The sequence below is a fragment of the Dermacentor albipictus genome, chromosome 2, assembly GCF_038994185.2.
Source record: "Dermacentor albipictus isolate Rhodes 1998 colony chromosome 2, USDA_Dalb.pri_finalv2, whole genome shotgun sequence".
In the NCBI taxonomy this organism is placed as follows: domain Eukaryota; kingdom Metazoa; phylum Arthropoda; class Arachnida; order Ixodida; family Ixodidae; genus Dermacentor; species Dermacentor albipictus.
The window spans coordinates 113,864,651-113,882,463 of NC_091822.1; positions in this window are offsets into that span (position 1 = coordinate 113,864,651).

Below are 17,813 nucleotides of genomic sequence, written 5' to 3' on the forward strand. Positions count from 1 at the left end.
GAAGCAAATGGCAAGCACTGCTACTCTCTAAGCGCTTTGTAAGGCACTGCTTACTCGCCACCTCAGACCATCACGGGCTTATACTGCAGTCCCATCTGACAAACACAGAAAACTATGACGCTTATTCCACCATTTGTTTCAGATGCGGCAGATGTGACCAACGGATAGAAGTTTCGCATTAAAATATTTTACGGCCGATGTCCAGGGGATAAATTTGAGCAACCTACAGTCAGTCATGCTACCTCCTGGTGTTTTCTCGATTGACAGTATCTCCTGTGTAGTATACTTAGCTCTGAGGCCTTGTGGTGAACTTGTTCCTGTCCATAAAAGCATAATATTTAAGTTTTCCTAATATTGCCACACATGAGAGCACCTAGCTACGTATGAAGGAAAAACAATTTCTATGGTTGAAGGTTAATAATATTTATGCCCGCACTGGAATTGATTATTTATACTGGAAAACTAAGAGCGAATAAATTACGCAAAGACACATAGAACAGACGAGGACAAGTGCGCTTGTTCGATGTGTATTAGTGTAAATTTTTCGGGCTTAGTTTTCCAGTACATGTTAGACCAACTAGCCCAGCTATTAGTCCTTATGTAGAATGAATAAGTTGTGACTTCAAGAGGCTAAAACAATTATTCAATGATTAAAGACAGCGCTATTAGGATGTAAAATATCACTAAACTTTATTTCTTTTAAATTAGAAGACATTCTGGCAGTTGGCGCTTCATCTCGGTATGATCGCTTGACGGACGACGGCTATGTCATCTTCGTTCTCAGTCATCTCTGGAATAAGATAAAGATGGAAGAGTTAAAGCACACTCTTCAATCCTAAATTCCACACTACCAGACTAGTCACTCTGCGAGTCTCTACAAAATGAGAAGTTAATTATAAACCATACTTCTTGCACTAGCCTGATGCCACAGCTTTAATACTTCAAAAAAACTGCGCCACCTAGAAAGATTGATAATAAAATCTAAGCGCCACTCTCCCGTCTAACAAGCGAGTGCAGCATGCTGGCACGCCAGAAGAAAGCTGTTTGCATAAATTGGTGTATACTCACACTTCTTGTGAATCTTGGCAGTGTAACCAAAGGCGTCGAGCCCATATCCGTAGTTAGCGCCGTAAACGGGAAGACCCTGCGTGTACCCCAGGGCTCCGACTCTGTACCCATCAGCTGGAACATGCGCCACAGTGGAGATTGGAGAGTGCGCCACAGTGGAGACCACGGGTCTCGTGTGGACGGTGTGCTCCTCGCTCACGTGGAACGGGTCGGCTTTGGTCACTCGGGTAACACCAGTGGCCGTATGGTGCACGGTGGCTACAGCAGGGGCAGCGTGAACAGCGGCTCCATAGACACCGGTGACGAATGGCGCGGACCTATATCCGGTCAGCTTGGTAACTTCTGGCAAACTATGGACAGCAGTGGCAACCGCCGGGCCGGTGGCAAGGACAGGGGCACTATGGTATACTCTGGTAACGGCTGGTGAGGTGTGGTATGCGGCCACAGCAGGAGCAGTCTGGTAGGTGACGCCTGTCAACTTAGTGACCCCGGCGACGGCTGGAACGGTGTGAACAGCGGTAGCTACAGCTGGGGTGGCAGCAGAGAGGACTGGAGTGCTGTGGTAAACCCTGGACACCGCAGGTGCTACCCTATAAGTCGCACCCAGGTTAGTGACACCTGAGACCACTGGGACGGCTGATGCGTACAGGTGACCGGTGTGGTACTGGCGGGTGATGACTGGTGCCGAGCGGTAGGTGGAGAAAGCTGGAGTGGCCGCGACAGCGGCGAATGCTGGGGCAGCGTGGTAAGCGTGCAGCTTGGTGACTCTAGAGACAGAGGCCAGCGCTGGAGCGGCGGCAACGAGTGGGGCGGAGTGGTAGACCCCGGTCACGGATGGTGCGTGCGCCACGACTGTGGCGGGTGCTGCCTGGTAATAGCGGGTGATGGCTGGTGCAGCGCGGTACGTAGCAGCGTAAGAAGGCACAGCGGCTACGGCAGCTTTCACTACGGGAGCACCGTGGTAAGCTTGAAAACTAGTCACTGCGGGAACTGCAGCTCCTGTGCGGTAGCTGGCAACTGCCAAGGGAGACGAAGCGACTATGGATGCCGCCCTGTAGGCTGGAAGCACTGTGTGGCCGGCGTGGTAGGCCGACGCGACGTGGGCAGAAGGAGCAGAAACGACGGCTGGAGCAGACGGCAGCGGGTACGCTCCGTACGCTGAACCGTATCCGTAACTCACCCGGACGTCTCTGTACGGTGCATAGCCGGCAATGGCGCTGGCAGCTACAGCCAGGACCAGGGAAACTTGAAGCTGCAATGTCGAGGTTAAATATAGTTGCAGACTCAAATTTAAATTCTGAAGTGAAAGGAAGAAATGTTACACAGAAACACCCTTCTTGGCGTAAAAACAGACCTTCAAGGTAGATTGAGTCTCTGGTCTACGCAGAATCTATTACCTTCACTTCTGTTGGACAAAATACCTGCACCGAGGCCAAAAACTAAAACTAAATGTACAAAAAAAACGACATGCGTGTCGCGTAACAACCAGCACTCAGTTCTTTCGCGGTGTTGAGTCATGCGTTGGCTGCTTGAAAAGTTGGCTTTGCTTCAACATTCTGTTGAATTAATAGTTATGATTGTTTTCTGCACGTTAATTCTTTTTTTTATATGCCGAAGCCAGCATGGTGTATCGATTATTACGTAATCTGGCTTGCAAGGATTCTCAAAAGAAGTTTGCTTTCTGCAGAATTCTCGAAGTATATTCGTATCTAATTTAGCTTCGGTGTAATGCGTTCTCGCTCAGCAAATGTTGCAGCAAGGAGATCACTTGGACAGCGCACACTGCACTTCGACAGCCGTAAACGTGCGGATGACGCCTTACCATTTCCATTCTTCAAATGCATCGCAAGAGGTAGAAGTTGACGACGAATGATGTGATAAATGTTTCAGGAATTCTTAACTTGCCCTTATTGCCGGAGGGTGGGCATTAGTATCGCCACTAAAATTATTCAGCACTGTGGGCTAGAATACACCCTGCCCCCCTCACCACGACATCTTAAATATGCTGTTGCCTCAAATAGTTCATGTTAAACGAAAACAAGCACTCGCAAATGATTTACACATAGCTAGAGGTTCCCAAATACATACAGAAGTAAATATAAAGCACAGACATACTATAGATACTGCTAGGGCTGCAGCAAAACTAGCTAAAAGGACAAGGTATAATACCCACTCCGTGTTTAAAAGAATTCTGATGTTCTTTAGGCACTAAACGTAAAATCACATGAGTCACGTCTTTTCGCACATCTGTCTTGCACAAACCTCATCAAAACAACAAGGGAAACATTCACTTGTGGTTGAAAATGTAACCGCAGGCACATACGCTGGTGCTTAAAGGACAAACACTTAGGGATCTCTACCTATATCAAATAGAATTCTTTCATCTTCCAAACGTACTGTATTATACTGAAATAATGAGGACAAGCAAAGAAATCGATCGAAACGCGCCTGAAATATTCGATACTAGATGTGCCTCATGTATACTACATCATTCTATGTGACCGCTTGCTGCGCAAAATTTGTCGTCGTTCTGACACCGCGAGCTGAGGTCTAAAGAGCCAGTTCACTAGGGACGAACTAAAGCGTTGAAGCGTCCTGATACTTACTGTGACCATGGCTGCTTGTAGTGTTTGCAGTGTGTGGGTAAGCTGCTAGTGATGTTCTACACGCTTTCCGTCCTTTATATAGGGCAGGTGTTTTTACTCAAGAGGGTGGCTTCGAAGGGGAGGGGGACACTGGCGTTGGAAATTCTCCTCCGATGCAAATATTGTGCTAATGTAAGCATAAAAACAGAAATGAGGCACTCTAATGCGTGCGACAGGATTGTTTATGCTTCATCGCACTGTGCTGACGACGTCCTGGAAAAAGGATCGACGCCAAAGCGTTACCGCAAGAGAATGTCTCTGGTAGCGGATACGTGTTCTTTCCTCCTCGCTGTTGAAAGTCACGAAGCGAAGCAGCGCAGAGTTCTCTCGAGCAAAACAGAGCTGAAAACAAGAAAAGCACAGGGAAGCACCTGCCTAAATTCACTCGATTGAAATCACGTCGTCTCTTTACGAAGGCCGGCAAAATTCCTACCGAATCGGCATGAGGAAAGTGATAGACGGAGCTGGAATAATAATAATAAGAAGAAAAAGCTTAAAAGTATTTCCATTTCAGTGGCGTCAGCGTCATAGGAATTCAGATCACTTCGATGAGCGACAGCTAAGCACGATATCGTTGCCATAAATCACCCCGCTGAGCCACCAAGGGTGAACAGCGTGCCTCCGTTTTCTCGAAGGAATGGCTGCGTGTGATATACTAGCTTCATTAGGTGTTATATACAGAGCTGGGCAAGAGAACCTAAGAGGCGTTATCTTAACACTAGTACCATTAGTAACACCTTGGGGAGGGCTAGTTGGTTGGTTCTTCTCTAGGACTATGCTACAACAGTGCGACTAAACCAGGAACCCACAAAGATAACACGAGGTTTCGTGGTATTCCTTTTTCCGTGTTTCCTTGTTTCTTTCACGCTGTTTGAGCATAGTTGTTCTGTTAGCACATGCGGAGCTAACGATTTAGGAATTCGTGTCTAATACAGAAGTGGTCGTCAACGTGGATCACGAGCGGTTATCGAGACCTAATATTTTCTTGTAAATTATCGTTTGAGCGCTGAAGCTGAGAGTGTGGAATGATGAATGCATATACGTGCATTCTGAAATGCTAGTTCATGTATGCTATGTGCGACAAGGGGAAGCTTCGATCCTAAAAGGAAGGCGCCTACATACGCACAGTCCTTGCTGGAGCTTTCGTGCATCATTCATTTGAAATGTAGTGACCCATTTTTTTTTTACTTCATAACCGCGACTGGCTTATGTGGATTGAAAGTGATATCGCGGCTTGATAAGGACACTGGCTTTATAGTCGTTCGGCCATCAGGTATAAACAGCCACGCCACTGATTGACATTTGCTGTAGGTGTGACAGTTGGTTTCCCCGAGATTTAGGTGTCAATTATCGCGGTGAAAGTTGGCGAAAGTTATTAAGCTGCAAAAATTAGCAGCGTCAAATCCTGCATATGGTAAACCGGCTGTGAACTCATATCCAGATCAACCGTAAATCTTTTTTATCAAGCAGTTGATTATGAATGAATGAATGAATGAATGCTGTATTTCAGTTTCTTGTACAGGGTGTGCACAACAATTGCGGCTAACGAGAAAAAAAGCAGTTTTCACGACCACTTGACAGGCCTCCCCTACTATTCAACTTGGCAGTGGTGACAATAATACAGTGTAATCAGCAACTACAACAAAAAACAGAAACACGCAGCATAGTATATGAATGTGTTGGGGATAACAGATATAATACAATAGCAAAACAGCAAGCAAAGCTATAAAAACAGGGGATGTGTTCTATTGTACATAAAGCTCTCTAATTGTAAGAAATTTTGCAGAATATACGCGCTGATAGAACTCCTTGTTCAAGCTGTCTGGAAGTATACATTGTATCATTTGGAATCCCTGATTTCCTGGTGATTCACAGCCAAAACTACAGAAATAAATACGGGGAATACGCAAAACACGTGTCAAAGTTGTAATGGGTGCTCAGGTTTACTTTTTTTACTTTTTACTTTTTTTGTCCACTAACAGCGTGGTGAGTACATATTTCAAGTTATTTCTGCCACAGAAATTATTATTCAAGAAGATATGCACCTTGCCGCAGTAATTATCGCTTTAAGATCGCCGGGAAACAAATGGTACAACTTGTGTCAGACGGGCACATTGATAACGAGTTAAGAAAAAGTAATGAAAATATTATGGAAACCTTAATCATAAAGGTTCTCACAAGTCGGTATCATGCTGCAAAACTAGTAATGCGTCGAATTTCGAAATAGTAATTTAAGACCAAAGTTTCCATAAAACTTTAGCTCATGCTCCCTTCTTTCAGAATTGAAATACCATTTAAATATAATTGATTTTTTTCAGAAACATCAGATGTTGATATTAAGTACCTTCAAATAGGGAGCAATGAATCAAATCACCCCGTAGCTGCTATGTGCATCCTCCTTAGAGATGCAGCTTCGCAGAACTGAGACATCAAAATGTTTCTCTTTTTTTCTACCCGCCTACGTTACTACTGTTTTTGCATAGTGAAAACACTGTTCTGATTGATCACCTGCCGCATACAGGATTACGAAAACTCGAATACTTGCATTTATCAGCTTTAGCGTCAGAAGGATGCTTAGGGGAAATAAATGATTGATCATCTATCTCGCTCTCTCGACTACGGATGCAGTAAGGAGAGGTCCGGCTCTCTGTGTTGTCAAAAGCGACGGGATTTATATTTTATAAGGAAACATTTCCATATGCCCAGTGCTCCTATTGAATAGGAGACTTCGATGCTACCCAACAAACTACTGGCTGATCGATCCACTAAAAAAATAAACCATGAATTTCGTCGCCAAAACCGACCTCGCGATAAAGGACTAAATGCTCTGAATGAAATAAACTTTGTGTACATTCAGTAAAAGAGCGTGACAAAGCACGAGCCACCAATGAATGAAAATAGACTATGGGATGCCAGTGTTTCCCAGTAACTACGTGTTAAATGGCGCATCGGCCAATGCGGCTTCATGTACACATGGATGACATCTGACTGTGGTTGCCGCATGTAGCCTCAATCTATGTGGTTGAGCACTTTGTTGTTAAATTAAACCGGTAGACATTACGAAAACACGGCTGGTGAGTTAGAGGAAAACATTTGGCTTTTTCTTGGGCCCTCGGGTTCGAATGTGCTCAAATAAAGTTATCTTTCTGGGCCGACCAGTGTTTTTAGGTTCTTCATATCCTGGTCAAAAGTTTTTGAATAAGATTTTTTACGCAATATTATTGTAGTTATAGCTCATTTGATGTGAGCCAGCATTCTTTCGGAGAATAAATAAAAAATAACACGTTAAACGGCAGAAAAGAAACTGGGCTGCATGATGAAAATGCAGCTATAAAGCCTGCTACTTAAAAATAAAAAAATTAAAAAAGAATGCCTCGGCAAGGAATACCACGAAGCGAATGGGAAGCGAAAACAGCATGGGATATACTTTTTCGATAGCCGAAGGAGAACAAGACAGGGTAAAATTCTACGTAAAGTGTGATACAGACTTTTCAAATGTAGCGTAACAATTATTTGAAAGACTTAAGCCTCAAGTTAACCGCCCATTATATCACTATTTGTGAAAAAAAGGTAATATTAGCAATGTAAAAGCCATTCGCGCATTTTCTTACGTACATGAAGTGTCAGCTATTACACTACTTACCCTCAGCTCAGATCAAGTTGCGCTGCACAGAATGCATAAAGATGCATGAACTGCACGGTCGAAAGCAAGAAATTTGTTGGATCCCGAATATGTTGCTAGGGAGAGGGGGGTGCGATGACATACTGATGGTGATGTATGCGTTCAACTTTGTTTTTCGTCTGAGTTGTTCACGGAAGATAACTTGTAGGTTTAAAACCCAATGTATAAGGTACGTTTCTTGAATATTATATTGTTGCCTAAATGGTTGCCATATGGTTGCCGTAATATAGTCAACTAAACTAATTGAACATAACTGTACTACAGACAAAACGAAGTAAAGTCCTAAGATTCACTCGTGAACTTACATGCTACTTCCAAAATATAAACAATGACCACACTGGTGGATCCGCAAACTGACATACTTGATCTACATCTAAGCTTGTGGCCATCTGAAAGTGTCTTCATAAAGGAGAGTATGCGTTGATTGAACAGAAACGACCCCTCGCCGGCCTCCGACGGTCGTCTGCATTGAAAATGTTTTGCTGGAAATATGCTAATCGTCACGACACTAGGTTAATCTTGTGGCCCAGGCGTCCTGGGACTCGGCTCATTTGACATTACTCAGGGGGAGCGTTGTCTGATAGCATAAAGAGAAGCTTCACAAGAACAATTTTGATGTGATTTAGTCTTCCAACTTGGTATGAGTGAAATTAAGCTGGACAGATGACTAAGACAACGCTAGTGAGTAATTTAGTGCGTCCTATTTAGCTGCAGTAGCTTTAGGGCAAGCTGGTTTTCGGCTACCATGGCAGAAAGTAGTACCGTGGCAGAATGCTTGAGATAGTAGGGTCTCATATCATATGATTTTGCTTGCTACGCAGAAAACGAGAAAATTGATATGGTGAATTTTCTCTAACATTTATCCGTTACTCTGGACCGCATCATTAAAGCGGAGACTACAAAAACGACTAAATAATAAGAATCTATAAACAAATGCAAGCTGTAGCACTGGATTATCTTCTTGTTTCAGTCGTGTGGTCTTCATTGAAGAACATCCTAGAGTTATGAGGAGCAGAATGATTGGGGCGCAGTAATAAATTCTGGTGATATCATTATACACTGCTTAATACATGCAGACTTACGTATGTTACACATACTCTTACGTATAACTTACGGTATTCTTACGTGTGCTCTTACTTGTCTAATATTGTGAATTCTTCGAATTTCTCTTTCACGCAGAGTTTCCATTCAGTTTACAGTTGTTTGCAACTTTGTTCCGGCAGATTTTACCACATTTACGAATTTGCCAGTCGTCTTTTCAATCTAGTGAAAAATGAGTGAAAGTTTGGATGTTTGTTCTGTGTGAAACTACAAATACTCTTGGCTTATGATAATTTTAACACAAAGTTAAACAAGCCCAGTCGCCTTTGTAATATTTGCTTTATTGGTTATAGAGCGCCGCTAAAATTAACGCAAACACTCCCAATACGCCACTTCCGACACGTCCGTCAAGGTGAACTTGATGTTTCAGGCGGTTCGTCCTGTAGCTTACTCACTTTATACAAGCTACGAACCACGCTTATGCCACGAGAGAACGAGTGAAATAAAACCAGCAGCGTCAAAACCCACGTAACTCTAGCCTGGAAGCTTTTCTTTTCTTCAACGCTCTCTTTGTACGAAGGCGCTTCTTATTACACGGAACATTTCTATTTACGAAAGCTGACAAATCTGGGCCGATGTCGTTCCTGCTTATAGGCTACGTGATTAGGCGGACATTAGCAGCGAGAAAAGTTTAAGTGGTAATTTCACAACTTAAATAACATAAAACAAAGTTTCGCCACAACTAATCTCATCATGAATTTCCACGGCATTGCGAAGATCATTCGAGTTATATGTAGCTACAGACCACATTCCCGAAGTGACGTTTATTTAATGCGTGTATATAATGGTAAATCTGAGACTTTCGTTGCTTCGGCCATATGCACCGTATCTTCCAAGGTTGCAATGGCACTCGTTGCCAAGGTCCCTTATGAGCATGATGCAGGGACGATAAAATGACGAAGGCATAATATGGCGCGAATACAAAGGCGGTACAATGAAGTCGACAGGACGACAGTGAGGTGTCGATTCTTCAGTTATGACGACGGCAACTTAAAGACAATTGAGATGACGACGACTGTATGCCAGCCACGGCGTGACGGCCACGGCATGACGACAAGTGAGGAAGCTGGAATGACGACCATGGAGGGACCACAGCGGCACGACGACGGTGATGGGAGGGCAAACCCACGATAGGGTCTGCCTTACAAAGATTGAACGACGACGATCACGTGACGACGGTGGCACAAGCCCGATTGAGTGTGGACAGCATGATTGCGATAGACTGACGTAGAAGGAGTGACGTCGTTGCATTGACGAAGGTGGTACGACGACGACGGAATCAATGCTACGGGATGGCATTGCTGAAGCAGTGACGATTGTGACACGACAGCGTGACGACGGCGGCATGATGGCAACAGTGTGACGACGCCTGTGGGACCCGAAAGCTCACGGCGGCAGTATGACAAGAGCCGGATGTCGAGGAGGAAGCAGGAAGCAGGACAGGGAGGTTGGTCAGTTCTCAGAACGGCTTGCTACGCCATGCTGGGGAAAGGGCAATAAAAGATAACAGAAAAGAGGCGTTACGAAAATATGCCAAGAGCAAAAAGGACTGGAGAATACGGCACTGCTTAAAGTCTATCTCTAAGACAAGTTCAGCGTAAGAAGTGAAATAAGGCTTTTAAAGCCTTCCGTGCTGAAGAAATTCCTGGCACGTGTTTCAGGACCCTTTCCTCCGACAAAGGGCATTTGTTAAGACTATCTAGCACTCTTGAAAGTTCTTTCCTGTGCGCACTGAATCAGGGGCAATCTAAGAAAAGGCGGGCGTTTGTTTCCTCACAGGGAGGCACGCAGATCCAGCGGACGCCACTGATTCGCTGTTCTTCGCTTCCTAGGACGCAGCAGCAAACCCGACAATGAAAATTCGGCGTCTATCAACTGACGGATGACAGTTCTGGTAGTCCTAGTACCTGTTTACTGAATTTCGGGCACATGTCCTAATTGCAAAATTGAAGCTGCGAAATGTAAAGTCAACTCATTGCACCGTAGCAGAAATTCTGTTACTATCAGCACTCTCGAGATGGCTTACGAACAAGTGGGCATCTTAGTTAACAGCTTCCCAAAAGGCTGCCCCTGTCTGTTCGGGCCCATCTTAACTGCAACTCCAAGGCATTTTTTAGAATGTTTTTGTATGGATTCTCCAAAGGACGTCAGTGTTGGCATTTATGCTAAGCCGACATGACTACACCATTCCTTGGCATCCGTTTCGCAAGTACACGTGTCCAAAACCTTGTAAATAAAATGAACTGTCATATTTTAGGTAATATGCGTGATCTTAATAATTATTTTCTGCTAATCTCCGACTATAACCAACTAGCCTATCTACAAGAAAGGCAAGAGCCTCAATATCACTGTTTCTGTTAAAATAGAAAGTGTTCCTCATAAAAAAAAGGTGCCTGATTGCACATTCGCATATATACAAAAAATAATGTTGTGTCCAGTTTTTTTTTGCATCTATACCTACTCTTCAGTCTCATGGGTATCAGTTATTTTCAACGGCCACAAGGGTATTTATAAATCAACAGCTGCTTCCTGGCACAAAATTGACACAAAAAAATGCGATCCTCTGTCCGGAGACCACCATGCTCGAGGCATCGTTTGGTGACTAATTTACATTCGGTGGTTGCTTAGCTATGGGCCAAGCCTGCCTTTTCTTGCACGTTTCTTCTTTTTTTTTCATGTGCGCTCTGCTGATGGGGCATTTGCTGGCCTTCATAAATTTTTCAGCCGTAACTTTACAATTTGCCTTGGGGAAAAGCCAAAAGAACACATAGACGTGCAAAAAAATAAAACACAACCGTGGTTGGATAAGAGTAAAATGCGCGATGGGAAGGAATGCTGAAATGCAGAATGACTTTTCGAATTCACAGAGGTCGTGAATACTTTTCGCACTTTCCTCTTCTCGTCTCTCAAACAAATATATAAACGCAGAAATCGGATCCCTTCGCGAACAACGTATCCTACTTCAAGCATCCAAAGATGGAGGAAAAATTGCGAAATGTGCCGATTGCTACGGGCTGCTTATAAAAAGCCGCGAGTTACCCGTGCCGATAGTTGCCACTGTCTGGCTGCTCTAGAGTCACACCAGATCATTCTGCTTGTCCGTGTTGTAGTTTACGCTCTTCTGTGAAGTCTTCACTGAAGGGAACGCGCAGGCCGTAGCCGCATGAGTGAATAGGCTGATTAATTTACTAGATTTGTATCTGGGAGTGTTAGCCAGCACCACTTAGAGCAACACGTTATCTTTTCTTTCACTTTATTTACCCTTTTCTTTCTTAGGTTCTACATTTTATTTCAACCAGAGGTAATTTCCCCGATGCTTCATTGGCTTCATTTTCTGTTGTTTTATAAGGTCATGACTGAGAAAAAGCGAGACCCTTAGTTTCTCTTCTCGTCTTGTTCATTTATAGCGAGGGTCTCTCTGCATGCATCCCCTGCATGCGTTCCAAGGGAAGGGGACCCTGGCTGGCTTGCGTCCGTATTGGTGACAGGAACATGTGCGCCGATCCCGGAGATAGTGCAATACCGGCCGTGCGTTCCCCCTGGGGGTACCCAGGGGGTACCCTGGCCGGTTAACGTCCGTATTACGGCGGGTGGACAGGTATGCGTGGGCCGATCTCGGTGGCGTCTTTACAATTGCTAGTAAATACAGCGGGGTGGGTCAGTTGCGGAGGCACCCGATGTTTTTGCGCAGCCTTGAGTAAGAGCGGGTGCGAGAGAGAAAATTTAGGCGCTTTTGCTCCCTGAATATCTGACTTTGTCTAGGTACTACGGAGGAGAAGTTTCTTTGCTCGTGTACTATGCGTTTGTCCTTAGGCGTGCCGGCATTTCGTAGTAGGGTAGAGTTTGTTTGCACTCCGACGCGGCTTGCCAGCGCGGTGAACCAGATGAAGCAGTGGCCACTTACGTCCGATTTGATGGTCGCTGTGTCTAAACGTACGTCGGACGTAGGCGAATCCCAGAAGCTAAAGTTACGTCATACAGACTCTGCCGCGCCTGGGCCACTCGCTCGTAGTCACTCACTCCGAATTATACATTCCTCGCGTAGTATGGTTCTCTACCTTCAAAAAAGCACTGATTTTTCCGGGGGCGCAGTAGCTGCCGCAGCAGAGCCTGGGCTTGCTCTCCCGAAGCAGTGTCTTCGCTTGTGCCTGGTTTTCCCTATGCCCCTGGCCGTGGCTTTTCATGAGCATTCTTCAATGGTCCCCTATGAGTGAAATAAACGCCTTCGTGCACAAACATGGGCGGAAATCGGTAGGTGGAAGGCGCGGAGCTACAAAAGCGGGCAGCAATGCAGCCACGTCCACTGTATCTATAGCCTGGAGCGAGCGACAATACTGCTCGCGAATAGCAGGCTCGGCGTCTATGACAGTCCCTACTGCTCCCCCGAGAACATCAGTGATCTTATTTTGAAGGTAGAGTGCCGCAAGGTGCGAGAAAGGTATAATTCGTAATGATTGACTCAGCACGAGCGCCGCCGACGCGAGAGAGTATGTGCATCGTACCTTTTAACAAAGCAATCAACAAAAGGGGCGCAATTGCCCACTGCTTCACCTGGTTCATCGCGCCGGCGTCGAAAGGTAAAGAAACTCGCTCATGGGCCTGGCCCGCGTGCGACCTCACTCCGCAATTCCGGCACGCCTAGGAACACAGCCATACAAAACGAGCGAAACGAGCAATGAAACTGCGCAGTAGTGCCTAGGCAAAGCCAGATATTCAAGGAGAAAAAGCCCCCAGATTTTCTGTCTTGCACCCGCCATTACTCAAACCCACGACGCCTGCAGAAATGCCACGCCCCGCTGTAGTTACTAGCAATTTCAAAGTCGCATCCCAGAGACTGTGCAATACCTCGCCGACATGCGGCGGAGGTGAACCAGGCTGCAATCACTCCGCCAACTTGCGAAAATTCCGCATTGTCAGAGAAACAGCATATATATATATATATATATATATATATATATATATATATATATATATATATATTTCTTGGCGTTACAATCACGCACAATTTGAATTGAAGCGCCCACATTGAAAACATTTGTGGTTCTGCTCAACGCAAGCTCGGTCTGTTCAGGCGAAAGTTGACAGATGCGAGACGCGAGGTAAAGCTCAAGGCGTACAAAACAGTTGTACGCCCCACACTGGAATACGCATGCATAGCCTGGGATCCGCACCACGTGGGCTTGATAAATAAACTGGAACGAATTCAAAGACTAGCCGCACGGTTTATCTTTAATGCGGAAAGGACGCAGTCTGTAACTGCGTTATTATCTCGTGCCGGTTTGCCCGAACTCGCAGCGCGGAGAAAAATAGCCAGGTTGAAATTCTTGTACCAACTGTATAACAATATATTCAATTTGGACTCCAGACTATACATGCGTCCCCCTGGACGAGTGTCCCCACGTACAGGCCACCCTCATGCTGTAATGCCCTATGTGCCGCGCGTTGATGCCTTCAAATTTTCCTTTCTTGCGAAAACTATAGTCGATTGGAAAAAACTTGACGCAGATGTATTTATTGAAACGCACACAACTGAATCATTTGAGCGTAAACTGTCATGTGTTTGCTGAATGCATTGTTTGTTCATTTCGGAACTGGTATTACGTGTTTGTGGAAAATTCTTTTCGCCCACCCCTGTAAGAGCCCGCAAGGGGTAACAGTATTGGATATATATATATATATATATATATATATATATATATATATATATATATATATATATATATATATATATATATATATATATATATTTATATATCCGAAAAGAAAAGACAACGCTATATACATAAAAAATAAAATCTAAAATGGCGCAATATACAGGACCGATAACAGCACGTATCTACACGAGCACCAACTGGGAAACCCTAGATTTCTCAAACGGTGAAGTACGCGTGTGTCAAGCCAGTTTGTATTATCTTGTGTTTGTTAGTGTCACATAGTAAAAGTTACTATAACAGTGTTATCAACAGGTTAGCATCCGTTGCATACTCTGACCGAAACGTGGATGACAGAAAATATAGGTATTTGTTATCAATCCGTTCTTTTTACAGTATTAACAACTGGCCGATACCAGAATAAGCATCAGAGATATCACACTACAGCATCAAGGTACCTCCCACCTTTGACAAGGTCGGGTGATGAAATGAGGAAACTTGCAAGCGCAATTTCGAACAAACTAGCGCAAGACAGGAGTAATTGCAGATCGCGAGGAGAGGTGCTTGTCCTGTAGTTGGCCTAAAATTAGGCTGATAATAATAATTATGACGATGGTGATGATGACCATCCACCGGCGAAAGTGGAGTATATTTTTTAGCGTCTTCTGCGTTTTGGACGAAAGTAGCGCGGAACAGAACCGGAACAGCGTTAGCGGTTATTTCTAGCCGCCTATCGCACGGGAGGTATGGGTTTGAGTAGAACGGAGTACGAAGGCTATAATGCGAATCATGACGATGGCGTCGCTGAATGCTTCCCCAAAGAAAACAATGTATTAAAATGTCTGGTAACTTTGGAGGTTGTACCATCCAAGAGCCAACGCACAGGTACGCTCTCAAGGGACGGAATAGTGACGTTAGAGGAGGTTGCATTGAATTTGTAGCCAAGAAGAGGGACGCTGTAGTGGCCTCTGTCCAGCGCTTTCTATAGTGTGTCAATCCCTACTAGAAGAGAAACTTGGATGAGTTGGTGGCGATTCATGTTTCGGAAATTAACAGCGTGAAAAAGACAAGGTATTATTATTTTCCTTCGTCCTTGTCTATTTTGCGCTGTTAATTTCCGAAACATAGGTCAACCTCTCCAGCGATTTTGCTCGGGGGACACCGCTCGTGCTGGGAGTCCGTGCCCTGCTCTAACGGTCGATCCCAAACGCCGGTGACTGATAAACGCCTTTACAAGTGTTACTTCACCACCCGATTTATCAGTAGGTCTTCTGATTTTTATCAAAACTTGATTCTACAAGAAAGCTTCGTGCTACTCTGATTTTTGTCCTCTTAAATCCATGCGAACGATAACGAAGTGCACTACTTTTATAAAGCTTTTACTTTTCTCTAACTTATTAAAACTTTTGCATTTTCTGCTACCATCTATCAAATCTACAAAATTGTTGTTACATATCCAATAAAGCGCGACTAACATTTACTACGCACGAGCAACAAGCGAGAAGTTCCTTTTTTCATTTTTCGCGTTAAGCATTGTCCCAACAAATTTTACACTCAACATTTCCGTTCATCATCATCATCACCAGCTTATGTTTAATTTCACTTCTGGATGCAGGCCTGTCTCTGCGACCTCCAGGTACTACATGTCATCTTAGGTCCTTCCAACGGTGATTTGAAGATGAGAACAAGCCGTTTTTCTTGCCAGGTTGTAGTGATGGTGCAAAACGCAGTAGCAAAACTATTAATGACGAAACTAACTCTTTAGTGGGTGAACTTGTGCCCCTAAAAGCAATGCGACATTCACTGCACAGCGATATCGGCGAACATTGTCGTCGTTGGTCGAAAATCTGATTTGCAGGTCATGAACGTTGGCTTTGACGCGATAGCGTTAAGGAGCCCGTGTCGCAGAAAATCCAGCGTCGACGTCGTTTAAGCAAAAAAGGTTTTCGAACCACCCATACCAAGGCCATCCATTTGACGTAGGGAATTTACTGAACTAATTGAATTTCTCAAGTTAAAATATGTGGAAAACTCGTAAACTACGACATACACAGACCCTGCACACATATTTAGCTCTCGTATTGCAATCTAATCGTACGAGAAAACATAATTATGTTACGCGAAAACTCAAAGAAACACCTTTTGCAGCGTTTCCACAATTCGCAGACCGACCGCGGCATCCGAATTTGTACACGCCGGCGCGCGTATGTCCGGGGGGCCACGGAGCAGCGTGCCCGGTTCCATTCAGTACCTCCAGCTGGCGCTCGCCTCCGCCGCATCGCGGCCCACGCAAGAGGCCGTGTTTCTACCACAAGGCCCGCCTGCATAGGCCCGCCTGCAGGCGGGCCTATGCACAAGTCCCGCCTTCGTGCATAGCGTTCGCGGCCATCGTTTTCCCGGTTTAACATCACCGCTACCGATTGCCGGGAAGCGTGAGAATCAGCCAGGTATCTTTGAATGCTATCGCTCTCCACTCCTATAGGCGAAGCTTAAGCGTCCTCAAAATTTTTATGCATGAGTGGTTGAAGTTTCCAGCGTAATCGCTGGTGCCCGCGTGCACTCCAGAAAGTACTGCACAATTCGTGTTGTGGGTGCAATCTGGTCACACAAGGTTCGGCGAGAACTTACACAACAGGTAGAATCAACAATAACATTCGAGTCAGTGCCAGGTAATGCCGGCGTATCTTGCGCTCAGCGATAACATTAGATTGTTAGTGGGTGAAATGCAGTATGCGGAATAAGCATAAATAAGTGAACGAGTGATTATTTATGGTGGGGTATAATTTTGGGATTTTCTGTACCAAAACGAGGACCTGAGTATGAGGCACGATGTAATGTAGAACTCCGGAGTAATGCTGTTCATCACCTTCAGTGATTTACCGTGTGCTCAATGCACGTTACAGGGGCGTCATTACATTTCGTCCCCATTGAAATTTGGTAGCCGCGGCCTCGATTTGATTGCATGCCTTAGGGGTTAGCAGCGTGACCGTAAGGCCACTGCGCTATCACGGCTGGTTATTTATGGCGGTAGAAATTTGCAGTGAGCCGTGGGGTTTCTCAAACCGCACAGTATGCCAAGAGCTTAGAGATTGTTGCATTGTGTCACTGATCTGCAGAAGGCACATTGTACAACCAACAGTAAACATTGGACCCATGCTGGCAAAAACTTCATTTAAAATAGCTCTTCCACTGCATAAAAAAAAAAACTACCGATCTCTAGTGGCTTTATTCAGAAATGTGCTAGCATAGTTTTTTGCCCTGTGCCAACAATAGTTGCCTTGCCGAGTCTAATTGCCTTGCGTCATACTCTACCTCGTCATACTCTGGTATATCGCAGAATATGCGTTGTTACTGGGTGGAGAGTAGAATGATGCAATCAATCAAGTTAGTACAATTACCGTGTTTATTCAAGTATATTCTAATAATATATTCGGAAACATGTATTAGTATATATTCGAATGTTGTGTTTATTCAAAAAGGTTATGTAGACTCAACTCTCGGCCTATATTCCTGACCCAGAAATCTCGATCTACGTTTGTAAAGAAATCTAGCAAGAAGTCCCGAACTAACGGCTCTCGTCGTTGCGCCCGCCGTATAGCCAGTCTGGAGGTTATTCAGACTGGATTTAAGCAATACTGCATATCCAGAGCACTAGAACACACCTAA